Source organism: Natator depressus, chromosome 4 (assembly GCF_965152275.1).
Source record: "Natator depressus isolate rNatDep1 chromosome 4, rNatDep2.hap1, whole genome shotgun sequence".
NCBI classification, from domain to species: domain Eukaryota; kingdom Metazoa; phylum Chordata; order Testudines; family Cheloniidae; genus Natator; species Natator depressus.
Window position 1 is genome coordinate 56,361,384 of NC_134237.1, and position 14,720 is coordinate 56,376,103.

Consider the following 14,720-nt stretch of genomic DNA (forward strand, 5'->3'; position numbering starts at 1 on the left):
ACTGTCTTGGTTCATCCTTAGACAGAATAAGGCAACTCCACTAGAGCAGCTTGCTTACTTTTCTGCTTATAGTTAAGGTGTTGCAAAGCCAGTCAATACAAAATAGGGAATGGAAGCTTAGCAATCAGAGCAAAAGATTGGGAGTCAGGGGCATTCTGGATTCTGTTCCAGCTGGACAACTGACTTATTCTGTGTCCTTGAATATGTTCTTTGATTTCCTTGTACCTCATTAAGATAGGTGGGGATTGAGTAAAAAGCAAAACTTATCTGAAAAACTAATGCTGAGCAGAAGTGTCGTTGATACATCTCTCTCTCTCTCTCTCACACACACACACACACACGGTTAATAGTATCTTACTCCAAAGAATTCTGCAAATAACAAATTGTAAACATCCAACATTCACTCAATATTTTTGTAGGCTTCCATTTCCCTTTCATAGTCTTACTATGAACATTTTAAAAAAAGAATAAAAAAAGAGGCACTGGAAAATTGTTATCTAACTTCTTATTTAGTAATTTTAACATCACAACTGACCACACAATTTTCAAAAAATGTATATGAAAATATCCAGAAACAATGTTTTAAATGTACTTAAAATATTTATGTTGATTTGAAACAGCTGACCATTTTAACACTGATTCTTCATTTTATGCATAGGAGATCTCTCTGAAATCAGTAAAGCATTAAAACAACTGAAAATATTTTAATATTTAGAGAGAACTATAATTCTCTCTGAATCAGACAAAAAATTATCCCATGAAAAACATGGTGCACCTTTGCATAACTTTACTTCAGCACAGCTTTTGATAATTATAAAATATGCTATTATAAGGTGAGTAATTAAAGTGAAGCTTTGTACATTGAGGGCCAAGACACAGCAAGTTGTTTTATATCAGATGGAATGTTACACCACAAAGCCTGATAAAGGAAGTGGTTCACAGTACAGCATCAGAAATGAATCTCAAATCACATGTGCAACACCGGCAGTGTATTCAGGAAACAAGCAGCACCACAGGACTACAGCAAAATGACAAGTTAACCACATCAACATCAGATGCTGCAACAATCTGCAGATGAAATTTACATAGTAAAAGTTACCAGAGATTCAAAACAGGTAAATCACCAAACATGTTGGGAACTATTGTGGGCACAAAGGGGAGAGAGGAGGACACATTCCCACAGATGCCAGGAATCTGTGATTGTGCCTTCCCAAATTCATTTGGTTCTGTGTAGTTACGCACCACTGCCAGTGGAAGCCGGGGTAAAATGTTACAATTTAACTCTAAATAGCTAATTAGGTAGGATGTTGTTAGAGTAAAATATGTGCCCTGATACCATAATAAATAATAATTACACACGCAAAACATGAAAAGAACACTGTTAAAGTTGCAAAATTGGGCACTCAGAAGTTAGGGAATGCCCAAATTAAGGTTGTCTTTGCCTACATTCTGGGGATGAATCAGGGCTGTGTAGTGAAGGTGACTGTTATCTGTAAAAACCTCCTGCTTTCACTTGTTGCACAAATTGAAATACGCAGTGAATGAGTGAACATACTAATATTCTTTCCTCCTCTTTTGTGTGTGATTATCAAGGAAACTTCTACTCAGACGCAGGGTTAGGACTATAGGAAGAGAAGGAGGGTTTCATGGTTAAGGCATTTGAATGCTGCATGGACATCTTGATTCTATCCTGGCTTTGGCTACTGAATTCCTGTGTGATGTAAGTAAATTACTTCAAACCAACTTTTCACAGGTGGTCACTAATTGTGCATTCTGCATTTTCTGGTCACCCAACTTGATACCTTGCGGCCTGATTTGCAGAAGTGCTGAGCACTCAACTGCAACTGAAGTCAATGGGAGCTGTGCCCTGAACATATATAGTGCTATATAACGGGACGTATTCTGAAAAAATCAGGTCTTCATCTCAAATTGGGTACCCAAAATTAGGGGATGTTTTAGACCTTAATCTCTCTGTGCCTCAGCTCCCAATCTGTAAAATGGGGATAACATCACCACCACCCTCATCTCACAGGATGTTGTGACAATAAATTAATTAATAATAAGTTAATTTGTGAGGCACTCATACCCTATGTTAATGCCACAGAAAAGCTCACAAGGAAATGAAAAATTCTATCTTCAGAGCAGGGTTTGCCTATTGTGCAGTAAAGAAGGAAAGGGGCCACACAATGAACAATGAGAATAAAATAAAACTATTGAATAGTTGCTCATTACACGTGCGCTGTGGGAGGCACAGATTATGTGGAAAACATTGCATGTGATCATGTAATTAAATACTATCATAATGCATAAGCACATGGTGGCTGAATTAAAGTTGCTTGGGCAACCTTTATTCTGGCATTTCCTAATTCTGGAGAGCTTGACTTTGCAACTTTAATAATGTTCTTTTAACACAGTTTCAGGAAAAGACCTGATCAGCCCTGGGCTAGAGCATGCCCCGTGTGGATGGAATCATTGCTGCAAAGCTTTAGCAAGTCTCTATCAAGCGTGTGCAAACTGTGTTTTTCCCCCCCCGAGGCTTCTAAATTGGCCAAATTTGGACAGATTTTCACAAGAGACACCTCCATTTCACAAAAGCCACCCCTCTCCCTGCCAGATTTTTCAAGTCCCTGTTCCAAAGCCTGGGGACCTAAGAGCTTCTCACAGAAAAGGTCGCCGGGATTTTTTAACATGAGTAAAACAATGTACTTCTTCCTAGCCTCGTTCTCAGAAACGGCTGAACCATTTCGTCTGAAGTTTTCCAAAAATCTTCAACCTGAGGCAGTCACACAGAAAATTTCAACCCCAACAGTTACATTTTGGAAAGTTATAAGTAACTGGGTCTTATAATTAGAAGTGTCACTGTCAGGCAATCTTAATACCAGACGGTGATATCAGCATGTAGAACAGTTTATTGTGTTAGTTTTAATACTAAAGCACAGGACACATGGGTTGTCTGTTTGGAGACATTTTTGTTTGCTATTGTTTTCTTTAAAAACTTAAGTCTTAGCCTTAGTTTCCATTATCTGTCCACTTCTACTGTATCAAAAAACTGACTGGGTGTCAAATCAAAATTCAGAATTCCTGGAAAATCTGCCCCTTCAAAACTTATTTAAAGAGACTTGAACGTTAAAAAATATAAAGGCATTGCATAATTTCTACGCTTTGTACTATTAAGTAGGTGGTGGTGGGTGACTGATCCAGGATCCATTTCTTGAGAGGGAAACGACTTACTGGAGACAGACTCAGCAATCCAAACACAACCGTTTTGAACCCTAGCAATGTTGTAGGTTGTTTGATATTTAAACAAATAATAAATGTTAACTTGTAAGGATGGCACATAGTTTTCTCTTTCTTTAAAGATGGTGAATTTTAGGGCCTTAGGGTTGACTTCTTCCCAATGCAAACAATTTATAAAGAGAAATAAAAAGTTTAGGTTAGGACTAGATTACCAAACTAACAAAGGCAGGAAAAACATGAAGCAGTATTACAAAAATAAAAAAGGTGAAATCCTAGCCCCTTTGAAATCAGCAAAAATTTTGCCTTTTCCCCCCACAATTTCACCCACAAAAATTACAGACAAGATGCCAGCATACTTTCCCTTTCCCTCTATCCATAATAGACTGATCTATACACATGAATTTCATTTTTGCCCAAAACCATTTTCCCACTCTTTCATTAAAAATTGAATTAAGTACTACAAAAAGAGTTTGTGTCTGGTTGTGTGTGTATATATATTTATTTTGAAATTTTACTTATTTAGGAGTTTCTTTCAGCTATGAATCCAATTGTAAGAGCAAAATTTCTTATCTATAATTCTGCTTCTCTGGAGATATCTTGCAGGAATCTCTGGGTCTTAGCTATTTAGCCTGAAATTGGCAGAACTTGCCTGGATCCTAAGGTTTTTTTGGAACCTCGAGGGCAGCAGTAGATGGGTAGAAATTGATTAGGTCCCCTACTGGCTGATACAAGTTACCCAGCGCTAAGCATAAATGCTGCTCTTGGAACGTTTCAGTCAGTTCCTTTGACTGAGCAGAATGTGAAACTCCCTGAAAGGTTTATCATCTTAAACTTTTCTAAAATCAAAAATGGGTCAGAGAGAAGAAAAAACAAACCTGAATGGAAAAAAGTAAAAAATAAAATAAAGTTGTAACCTCGAAACTCAGAGTGGAGATTGGGCAGGCAGGCAATGAGAATTTTGTAAGATGATATCTTCAAAAAAGCAGTATTACAGGTACATAATTTTCCCTTTTTTAAAGATAGCATATGTTTGGGATTCTCACATCTGAAGAGTAAAAAGATGGTGGGATGGCTCAAAAGAAAAATGAAAGCAAAGCTTTCCTGAGGTTATATGAAATGCCTCCATTCTTTCCACATTAGATTACATCTGAAGACTCACGTCTGTCATGATGCTTATGAAAAACAGACACTGAGCCTCTTGAAGAGCAACATGAGCATATTTTACCTCTTCTGTTCAGGGCAGGGACCCTGCCTTCTGTTCAGGAATGTGCCTAGAACATTGTTATGTTGCGGGCTGCTGGACAACAAATGAAAAGTAATAATAAGCTGAAAGGACACTGCAGTGAGAGATGGAAACTGGCAGACCAGCTGCAGAAGCAGCATAACAAATACTACTGCACTGGAGCAGAGGGGTAACATGGAGTCCAGCTAGTGCCCCCACCCCCACAGCACCCCCTGGACGCAAAAGCGTGGAAGAGAGATCAATCCACTCTAAGGGCACTAGGACCCATGCAGCGATCCCCATCCTCCACCATGTGAGCTTGGAGGAAGAATTTAAACTGCAGGGATTGGAGTTAATAGGAGCAGCTGCACAAGCAGGTTAAGCGTGGACTGGCAGACAAAAAAATATCCAGTAAAAAAAACTGTAAAAAATATTATTACTGTTCTATATTGATTGGTTATGTGCTTCAGCCCCTTCCCAGCTCCTGTCTCAGTCTCTTCATCTCAGCCTCACTCCACACTTGTCCCTCAGACCTTTCTGCCCTGCTCTGTCCTGCTCACCCCCGCCCTTCCCTTGTCTTTTCAATTAGCTAATCCCCTCCTAACTAAAGCTACTCCCAGAAAATCATGGAACTAACATCACATTTGTTGACATTACATTGGATGCTCTGCTAGGATATTACATCCCTTTCACCCTGGTCTGCTTTGTCTATTTAGATTATAAACTCTTCAGGCAGGGATTGTCTGCTACTCTGTGTTTGTGCAGTGCCTAGCACAATGAGGCTCTGATCTTTGTTGTTCCCTAGGCACTACTGTAATAAACATGATTAATAATAATAAGCAGCAATAACAAGGGCAATAGCAACAATATGAAGGAAGGGTTTCATATATATATAAGCAAAAATCAAAGATATAAAGAGTAGTAAGATACCTGTGAGAAGAGGAATCCTTTTTCTACAGGGGTGAAGTTGAGTCCCGAGTGAAGTCGATATATGTTTTGCCATTGAGTTCAACAGAGCCAGGATTTCACCCCAGATCTTTGGGGTCTAGATCAGAGAGGATGAGCTCGGAATAAAAGATGAACTCAGTCTGTGAGTTTAAACCATAGCAGGGAAGAAAATAAGATTATCTAATTGACCTAAAAGCTATCAAAGCTGTCTAAAATTGCAATGATCTAACAGCCTGATAAATCTCTACAGATTTGAGAAGAGACACTCTGCAGCTACTCCATGGAAAGGAAGAAACTGAAGTGATCGGTAACTTCAGCTTGTAACTTGAGCACCTAATGTTCAGTGCTCTCAGGGGAGGGTGAAAGGGTATTTATGCAGTCCCAGAAAGGACTGCTTTTCTGGAAGGTTCCAAAGCTCAGAGGTACCCACAAAGAAGACTAAGGAAAAAGTGTGTCCTACAAGTGGGAATATGCAGAAGCCACTTGGGAGAAGAATTAATTGTTTCACCATACATCATATGTTTGATCCAGAAAATAATCTTAAATTGTCTGATGCCCTTTCAGGGTTTTTTTGCCAAATATTTTTGGACTGCTGAGTCACACAGATCTTCATAAGAAATACAATTCTACACTTCTTCCTCTTCCAAGTTACATGTATTAGTCTGTAAAAGTGTGAAGTTCCCACCCTGTTCTGAATGCATATAATCAAACTTTTGCCCTTAATTTTGGCTTGGAATTTGGATTTTCAAATACAACCTGAACATTAACCTTTCCTTCATCTTTCTCTCTAAACTTGACCATTCTCAGATTTTTTTCCCCCCGCAGAGAATCTTTTGTCCCATCACTAGCTCCATTTTCTCCAGACAGGCTCCAAGCACTCTACAACAAGATGATCCAGAGGCAGGATCTGGGAAAATGTCACCATTACTATTTCACATCCCAAATTTAGATTGGTTGATCCATCCATTCTTTCTGTATCACTGGTTACTTTCATTTCAGTATTAGCAGCTATGTTAACTTTACGAGTTTGAGTTCTTCTTTCTTCACTGTTAATTTATCTCAGTGATGCTATATGCATAAAGTAAAGCACCCACTGTACATTATTTTCTTTCATTGTTCCCAAAAATGGACATTACTGCTTCTGACAAACTGTAATGCAGTTAGAAAAAATTGGGGTTTTTTTTCAGCTGAATACATTGAAGGTATTCATGTGTACACATTGAACTAATGGCGGAGACTTTTGATCTTGCATATGTTTAGCAGAAAATACTGCTTTGACTTGCCTGTTATTAAAGGAAAGATGCTAGCTTAGGATTTAGGAGGTCTAGGCTCAATGCCCTGCTCTACTTCAGGCTTACTGTGTGACCTTGGGAAAGTCACTTAGGTCCAGATTTGCTCAGCATTGTAGTGCCTGACCAACTCTTAGGCAGTCTGCTGCCTAATGGAATCCGCATCCCTGCGTTAGACGCACAGGCTCCCCATACAACGCATGGGGAGAGTCAGGTGCCTAGGCGAGGGATCCTCAGAAGCCAGCAAGCTGAGCAGGAAGCTGCCTAAGCTAGCCATGAATGAAATGTACAGGAAAGGGCTTAGGCACCTGAGATAGGCAAGAGATAGGCACCTCCCCTCTGCTCAGGATCGTCAGCGTCCTGGAGGTAGGTGCCTAAGCCAGGTCAGCTGCTTAGGTAGCCCAGGCACTAACAGGTAAAAATGTGCTCACTAGACATAGTTTTCCCATCCTGTGAGATCTTCCCACTCCACATTAAGATGGTGAGAGAGAGAGAGAGAGAGAGAGAGAGAGCACACATGCGTGTCCCTATAACCTGGTAGTTAGGGCACTCATCAGGGATGTGAGAGAGAGGTTCAAATCCCTGCTTTTCCTGATTTGGAGTTTGGACTTAAATCCACATCACCCTACATTTCCTTGTGTCCCCAGATGTCCTTTCTACAGGTACTGTGTTGCCACTTCACCCTAGTGGTGGCCTGCATCTGGCTTTCCTGCTGTAGGATCTGACAGGTATCAGGTCTTACGCATGTTCAGAGCAGGCCTGTAAGATCATCCTCCCATGGTAAGATCCTACTTTGGGGCTTTGGCTTCAGCTAGGGCTCCAAGCATCTTGTTAGCTGTCAGGGAGCACCAGCGCTTAGTTGGCTTTGTGAATGCTGACAGGCAGAAACTCTACCAAGTTAGCTGGCAGTTGAGTGGCAGTTTTGAGAATGTCAGTGGGTCTTTAGGTGCCTAACTACTTTTGAGGATCTAGGCCTTAGTTTCTCTATGCATCAGTTCCCCATCTGTAAAATGGGAATAGTAGTAGTACCCTACCTCAGAGAGGTGCCGTGAGGATAAATATATTAAAGATTGTTATATACTCAGGTAATATGGTTATGGGAGCCATATAAATACCTAAGATATATAGATCCTCACTATCACGGTCCAAGGGGTCATTGCTAATTAGAAATTGGGCAAACAGAGGAAGGCTACACTTTTATGAATGTAATTTTAACACTGATACAAACTAACTAGCAGCACTCACAAAACTAAAAAAAAGTCGAATTAGGGCTGATCTTGTGGGATAGTTGTAGTGTTTTTCAGAGCTATGCAGGAGGCCCAAATTTAAATACCTATCTTGGCACCTGTTTGTTGCTCTCTAGGGCAATGCTCAGCCATGGGGAAGGGAATGATTTGAATCATTCAGCAGTAACTCATGAACAGATCAGCCAGAAGAATGGGAGTTATAATTTGGAGTCTTAAGGTGGAGAGAATTTAAAGCGACAGAAAATGATGGCACACTTAGCACTAGCTTACTAACACCTGACCTGTACTGAAATCACTGAGAAGTCTTGAAAATGAAATTCAGTCTGAGATTTTTTTTTTTAATTTCTTTAAAACACTAGCAGGTTTTTAGATTTGCTTGTTGTGAAAGCATCAGTGTTTTTCCACTGTTCTAGTCATTAACAACTTCAGTTTGTGGTTCCGTATGGCACTGAAGCTGCTAAAATCGTCACTCACTCCTTGCTAGTTTTGAAACCAAGAGACTGCATCAGCTAGAGTTTTTCTGGAACATAGCACCAGAATGAGCCTGCTCCATTAGTATTGTACACCTAACATTTATTGCCAAGCTTTCAGTCTCACTGTGCAGTTTGCTATGCAGTTCACACACATCCATAGCAGCAACAGAACACTTTTTTTCCTCCAATAACTTGTAAACGACCTACTGTAAAATGCCTTGCCTTTAATTAATCTTCTCTCTACTTATGCTAAACATTGCTTTTTCCCCTTTTTCTTTTTGTGGTGCAGCTGTTGCCATTTCTGGCTCCTTTTCCATCAGTCTCCTAAGGTTTCAGCTACTGCAGCCAGTTAGGGGCAGGAAATAACAGTAGCCATTACCCCACTCAGCACTCTTGCCTGCCCGGGAGGAAGGGTGGAGGTATCCTTCCTATTTCTATGAAAAATTGAAATCCGGTGGCACTTTCAAAACCAGGGATGATCAGTAAAATTTTTATTTTGCAGTTATAAACCATGGCACATCAACTGTATGGAAATACTACACTGGGAACAGGTCAGCTTATACAAGCTCACAAGCACTCAGCAGACCACCCCTCAGTTTGCCCTTAAATTCAGGCTGTAAATTCAGATTGCTTCTGACCTATTGTGCCAGACTCGATTTCAGGGATCCTCTGAATACATACAGATTCTGAGATAACGTATGGACATTTGTATAGAACAATGTTGAATTCAGAAAGGTCACTGACCTTGTGAAAGCTGTTAAAATGAAAACTGCAGCCTGTGATGGAAAAATACTGGTTCCAACACTGCAGAATGAATAGGAGAATGCAGAGAAGCACAGGAAAGGATTGTGTATATAATTTATTCTAGAGATGGGGGTGCAGACAAAAGTAATCCTTGCTAGCAAACATCACACAATGGTAGTACAAAGAAATCTCTTAAATTCAGTTTATTCAGCATGGACAAAAATATTGCTTTTTAAGCGACAACACACTTTCCCTCTCTTGTTCATCAAAATAATGTTTCTAATAAACTTCTATTCTCATAGCAAAACTAAAGAGAGAACTTTGCTAATGAAGCAAAGTCTTTAAGAATTTTCTAGCATTTCATTCTGCTTGTTTGGTATGCTTCTCACCTTTTTTTAGCCTAGAATTCCTAATTTTAATAAAAGAAAGGCATTGTGACAGAAGCATCACCAGGAAGCATGGAAATTTCAAAAGACTACTACACTGAGGTGTCCCCAATGGTACAGCCTGTAGAATATTCATGGGACTTTTATATCAATACGTGTAATATGTATCTTTGTATTTCTGGCTTGTTAGGTGGGTTTCTTGTGAAATCTGCAATTGGCAGGAGGGGAGGGGGAATTAATGCAAAGTTTCCAAAGCCAGTTATAAAGATACTAGAGTTGAGCGATTTTTCCCCAGTGAATAGAAATTAAGCTGAAAAAAATCAGCGAATAGTTTTGTTTGAAAAAAAATATAGATTTGGGAAACGTCAAAACAGTTACGACGTTTTGTTTCAAAACTAAATTTTTCAAATGCAATAAATCAAATTGACATTTTGTTTAGAAAATGCTGACATTTCACTTTGAAATGTAGTTTCGAGTTGACATTCAAATCATTTAGTTCTACATGAATGAATTTTTTTCGGTTTTTCCTTTGTCAAGAACACCAAAAATATTTTATCTCTGATCGAAATGAAAATTTGTTTACGGGTGTTTTTTGGTTTGGTATTCACACAGCTGTAGCAGACACCCAGACTTTGAAATTTCACTCCCCGGGGAGTGGGAGCATTGACTGGTTTTACCTGTTACAGGAAGCAAGGGGAAAACAAAGGTCCACAACTGTATACAATGTCCACCTGAACAGTCTTGTGGCATTTCTCATTATGATCCAAAACTGACATGAGATTGTAACCTAGAGGGCAAACCCTGCTAGCTGGGTTTGAAGAACTTTGAGGCCTACCAGATTCCCCAACATGGAAGACAGTTTGTCTTATGATATGTTTTCTCTGTAATGCTTTTGTCCTAAAATAAATGTACTGTGCTCTATGAAAGCTGGTTGGTCACTAGTGCACATTCTCATAGGCCTTTGTGAGAGAGAGCAAAACTGTGAATTCAGGGCTAAGGTCAGACCTGCTGGGATAAACACAATGAAGCGCAGAGGGAGTGCAAGCCTAAATACCTGATCTGGAGGAAGCGGAACGCAGGTCCCTCCCCAAGAGAGGTGATGGCGAAAACTAAGACCTGACTGGGAGCCCCGGAACTATGACAGACGCACCTTAATTTCTCTTTCATTTCTATTCAGAAGCATGGAACTCTGAGAAATATGTTTTAAATAGCATATGGCAAAGCAACTGGACAACTGCTTAAATCTGAAATATATACTACACACAGCCTCAAAAGAGGAAAGGTGGTAGACTTTCTGGAGAGGGAAACTATAACGTAATTCTGCCAAAAGAATATCATGCATCTGGCCTGATGCTAAATGGCTGCAGAATACCTTTGCCTGCCAGAAGAACTGCATCTGTCCTCCAGCAAATTGGCAGGCTGGCATGTTAAGATGATTCTGCATCATTTTATGGCAAAAAGATTACCCTGGGTGGATTGCACAGGCAGATTTGTAATTCCCTTGAGTAGCTTGTGGGTAGGAAGCTTGATCTTTTGGTCCAGTCTGTTATCCCCCATTCTAACGCACAATATGGCAATAAAGAACCATCCATAAACTGGAGTTGATCATCCCCAAGCCCCAGGTTTTGGATGGTCAAAATTCTTTCAGGAGTTCAGAACCTTCAGAAGTTGCCACCAAAGATAATTTTTTTTTCCTCAGTGGAAGCCTATTGAGGGGAAGACTTGGAGGATTGATATGCAAACCTATACCAGAGATGATATATCTCTATAAGCTGTTCACTGAGGTGCACATAAAATACTTACTGTACAGTATCCAGTGGCCAGTTTAAGCAAAGAAAAGCATGTAATTATGCTGGAGGCAATTTCCTTAGCTTATCAGAGAATCATAGAAATGTAGGGCTGGAAGGGACCTTGAGAAGTCATCCATTCCAGCCCCTGTGCTAAGGCCCAAGTAAACCCAGAACATCCCAGACAGGTGTTTGTCCAATCTGTTCTTAAAAACCTCCAATGATGGGAATTGCACAACCTCCCTTGGAAGCTTTTTCCAGAGCCCAACTATCCTTATAGTTAGAAAAATCTTCTTAATATATAACCTCAATCTGCCTTGCTGCAGTTCAAACCCATTACTTCTTGTTACACCGTCAGTGGACATGGAGAACAACTGATATAGTTCCACTTTGGGACAGTTCTGTGGAATTTAGACAAACTAAAAAGAAAATGGAGCATGGAAATGAAAATCCTGAGACCTCACATTCAGGGCTTGTCTACACAAACTGTTTGTGGCAAGGTGGGGTGTAAATCTACCCTATACTAGCCTGCCACAGACTAAATATCCATGTGGACCCTGCTGCCATCCACTAAAAGTTCTCTAGTGCACTTTGACTTACCTACTTTGAAACCTAAGTAAATCAAAGCACACTAGGGAACTTTTAGAGCATACAGCCCAGTTTCCCTCTCCCTCCTGTCTTTCTAATTCCCCCAAGCCTCTTGCACTTCGGTTCCTTCATTCCCCTGTATACCCTAATTCTCCCCACCCCTCTTGCTCCTGTCATCTCATCTGAACCCCCAGTTTCCCCTTTCTATCATCTTTGTTAAATATATCTGGTGCACTAGGTAGCTTTCAAAGTAGTATTTAGGATTTATAATAATTTTTTCCATTAATTTTCATAAATTTCATAAATGAAAGGGTTATCCTTAAGCAGAGGCTGGCATATAAGAATCTTTCCCTTCATTGGAACTCATGAAGAGTTGACCTCTTGGAAAATGGCCACCTTCTCCCACTGTCACAGCGAGAGTGAAGCCAGCAGATATATTTGCGAAGATCAGCCTGTGGTGTAAGTCCTACTGATAACAATTGGAGATGCCCTCCATTTTGAAAGAGCACAGTTCTATGTGGAATTCTCCTTTGTGAAATTTGTCATCCCCTGCTGAAGAAGAAACATTCAGTATAAAAGTAATGGGAAAAAATGTCCATTAATCCTAAAAAAAGCTTCAAATATAGCCTATGTACAAGATTTCTGTGAGTGCTAACTATAAGCAGAGTTAAAAACATCTGCCTTATTCTGTTTAGGTTATTTAAGAGAAAGAAACACACACTGAATTCTAAATATCTTAAAGGATCATTTTTGAATATTAATTTTAACTCAAAGTAATTAGCCAATTTATTTGTAAATTCTCAGAAAATTCACTCAAAGACTAAGTAATATAATTTTGAGAGGACTGCTGTGTTCTTCATACATAATGAAGTGCCTGAATCCCTGCTTTAAGTGCAAAACTCAACTTTAACTAAGAAACCATGAGTGGCACTTCCATAATTAATATATTTAATATCATACTTCTGACTTTCTATATTCTACATATATTATATAGAGTTTTACTGAAAATTCTTGCATACATCTTCACATAGATATAATAAGCCAGAGAAGTGAATAAAAATATTTCAATAAAATTAAAAAACTCTCAACTAATGTATGTAAATAGGCACTTATTTTTGTTGTACATCTGTCTAAAATTTGCCACATGAAGTGCATTTTAAATGAGTTTTTTAAAAAATGGAGTCGCTCTTCAAGCGATGCTAAATTAATATACATTTTTGGTACACTTTTCCAAGCTTCCTTTCTGACACTCCTATAGGACAAAAAGATTTCAGTCTACCTAGTTAACTCTGAATGCTAATGATTCAGTAATTACTTATACTTGCATTTTAATATTACATTTATTGCTGATTAAGGGGTATTTTTTCCCACCAGAAGTTTGGTTTCTGTGACTTGAAAACCAAATCTCAGTCCCCTGGTACCTCCTAAAATGACTCCTCCACACCTTTCCTTAGAATTGTATGAAGGGATAAGGAAAGCCATCAAATAAGCACACCAAGATGTTAGAAACTTAAAGCTATACAATAGCTTGAAACATTCATTTTAGTGAAATTTTTTACACTAAATTAAAAGCGGGTAGACACTTGCTGGAAAGGGAATATGTGGGAGGAAACTAAGGAAGTGTGGTGGTGCTTCATACATTAGAGCTATGGGGAAAACCTTGCCACCTAAATATTAGTAATAGAAACCCAGACCAAACTAGCCTCTGGAGTGCCCATCTACTAAGATTTTATGTTAAAAAAAATTATCCGGTACCATAAATTTGAATCCTCCAATTCAGACAGTAGGAAAACGAGCAGCTAAAAACTGAGGCCAGAGGCTAAGAGTATCAGACCTGGTACTACAGAACTATTAGAGAAAATTTCAAGGCTAGTTCTGAATGCTTTGTAAAGTGATGAATTAATTCCATGTCTTCATAATCCAGCAAGTTTGCTTCAGTGAGGAGGATACCTTCTGACTACAAAAGATGGATATTACATGAAGACTTGACTTCAGTGAAAAACTCTCTCAGCCCTGTAGGTCTACTTAATACAGGTACAAATCCATTTTGCTATTCAGTTATCAACAAATTGATCTAAGGCCCACACAAAAAAACGTAATCATATGATTAATAGCACACCTCTTCGGTCAGACTCTACTCTTTCCCCAGAACCAGCTGGGCACTGTAGAGAATACATTTCCTCCTAAGATAGGCCTCTTGTCATAGTCACTGGAGGAGCAGTCTATTTATTCACAAGCTTCTTATTTGCTAAATAGTCAACAAAAAGCCCTACACAAACCGTGGTCCTTAATCACTTATGTTAGTGAAAACATAACATCTGCCACTTGAAAATATTTTACATTTACAGAGAGTTTGTAAATAACCTTTTTTATTTTATTCAGAGCTCAAACCATTTAATACAAGACAACACCAAGCTCCTGCAGCACTCAAAGTTATCCCCATGAATTCTGTCAGAGGTGCCCTGGCAAGAGCATTTGTACGTTAGCTAGCATAATAAAAGGAAAGGCAACAGCCCAACGCCCACTTGGTAATGGAAATGCCATATTTAAAAACACCAATTAAAATGTAGTCTTGGAGAGAAAATCTTAATGCAAGTGCAGACCATCATCATTTACCTCTAAGTAATTTGAGAGCCTCCAATTCAGGCTTTTTCACCAAGATTCACTGGCCTTTCAAGCCACCTCTCTTTTTTTGCAGGGGAGGGGGAATATATCAATGAGTCTATGGTTATATAGCTGGCCTGCGTAAGTCTTACTGTAGCATAGAAGCTACATGTTATGGTAGTAACGGAATTCTGA

The 14,720-nt window shown here is 39.3% G+C and overlaps 1 protein-coding gene and 1 pseudogene across 2 annotated transcripts in view; one reads left to right on the forward strand and one right to left on the reverse strand.

Annotated features, from left to right (window-relative positions):
* NR3C2 (nuclear receptor subfamily 3 group C member 2) overlaps positions 1 to 14,720 on the reverse strand; it is a 261,892-nt gene that overhangs the window by 98,554 nt on the left and 148,618 nt on the right. The window lies entirely within an intron of this gene.
* LOC141986470 (transcription initiation factor IIA subunit 2 pseudogene) lies at positions 8,928 to 9,231 on the forward strand (annotated as a pseudogene).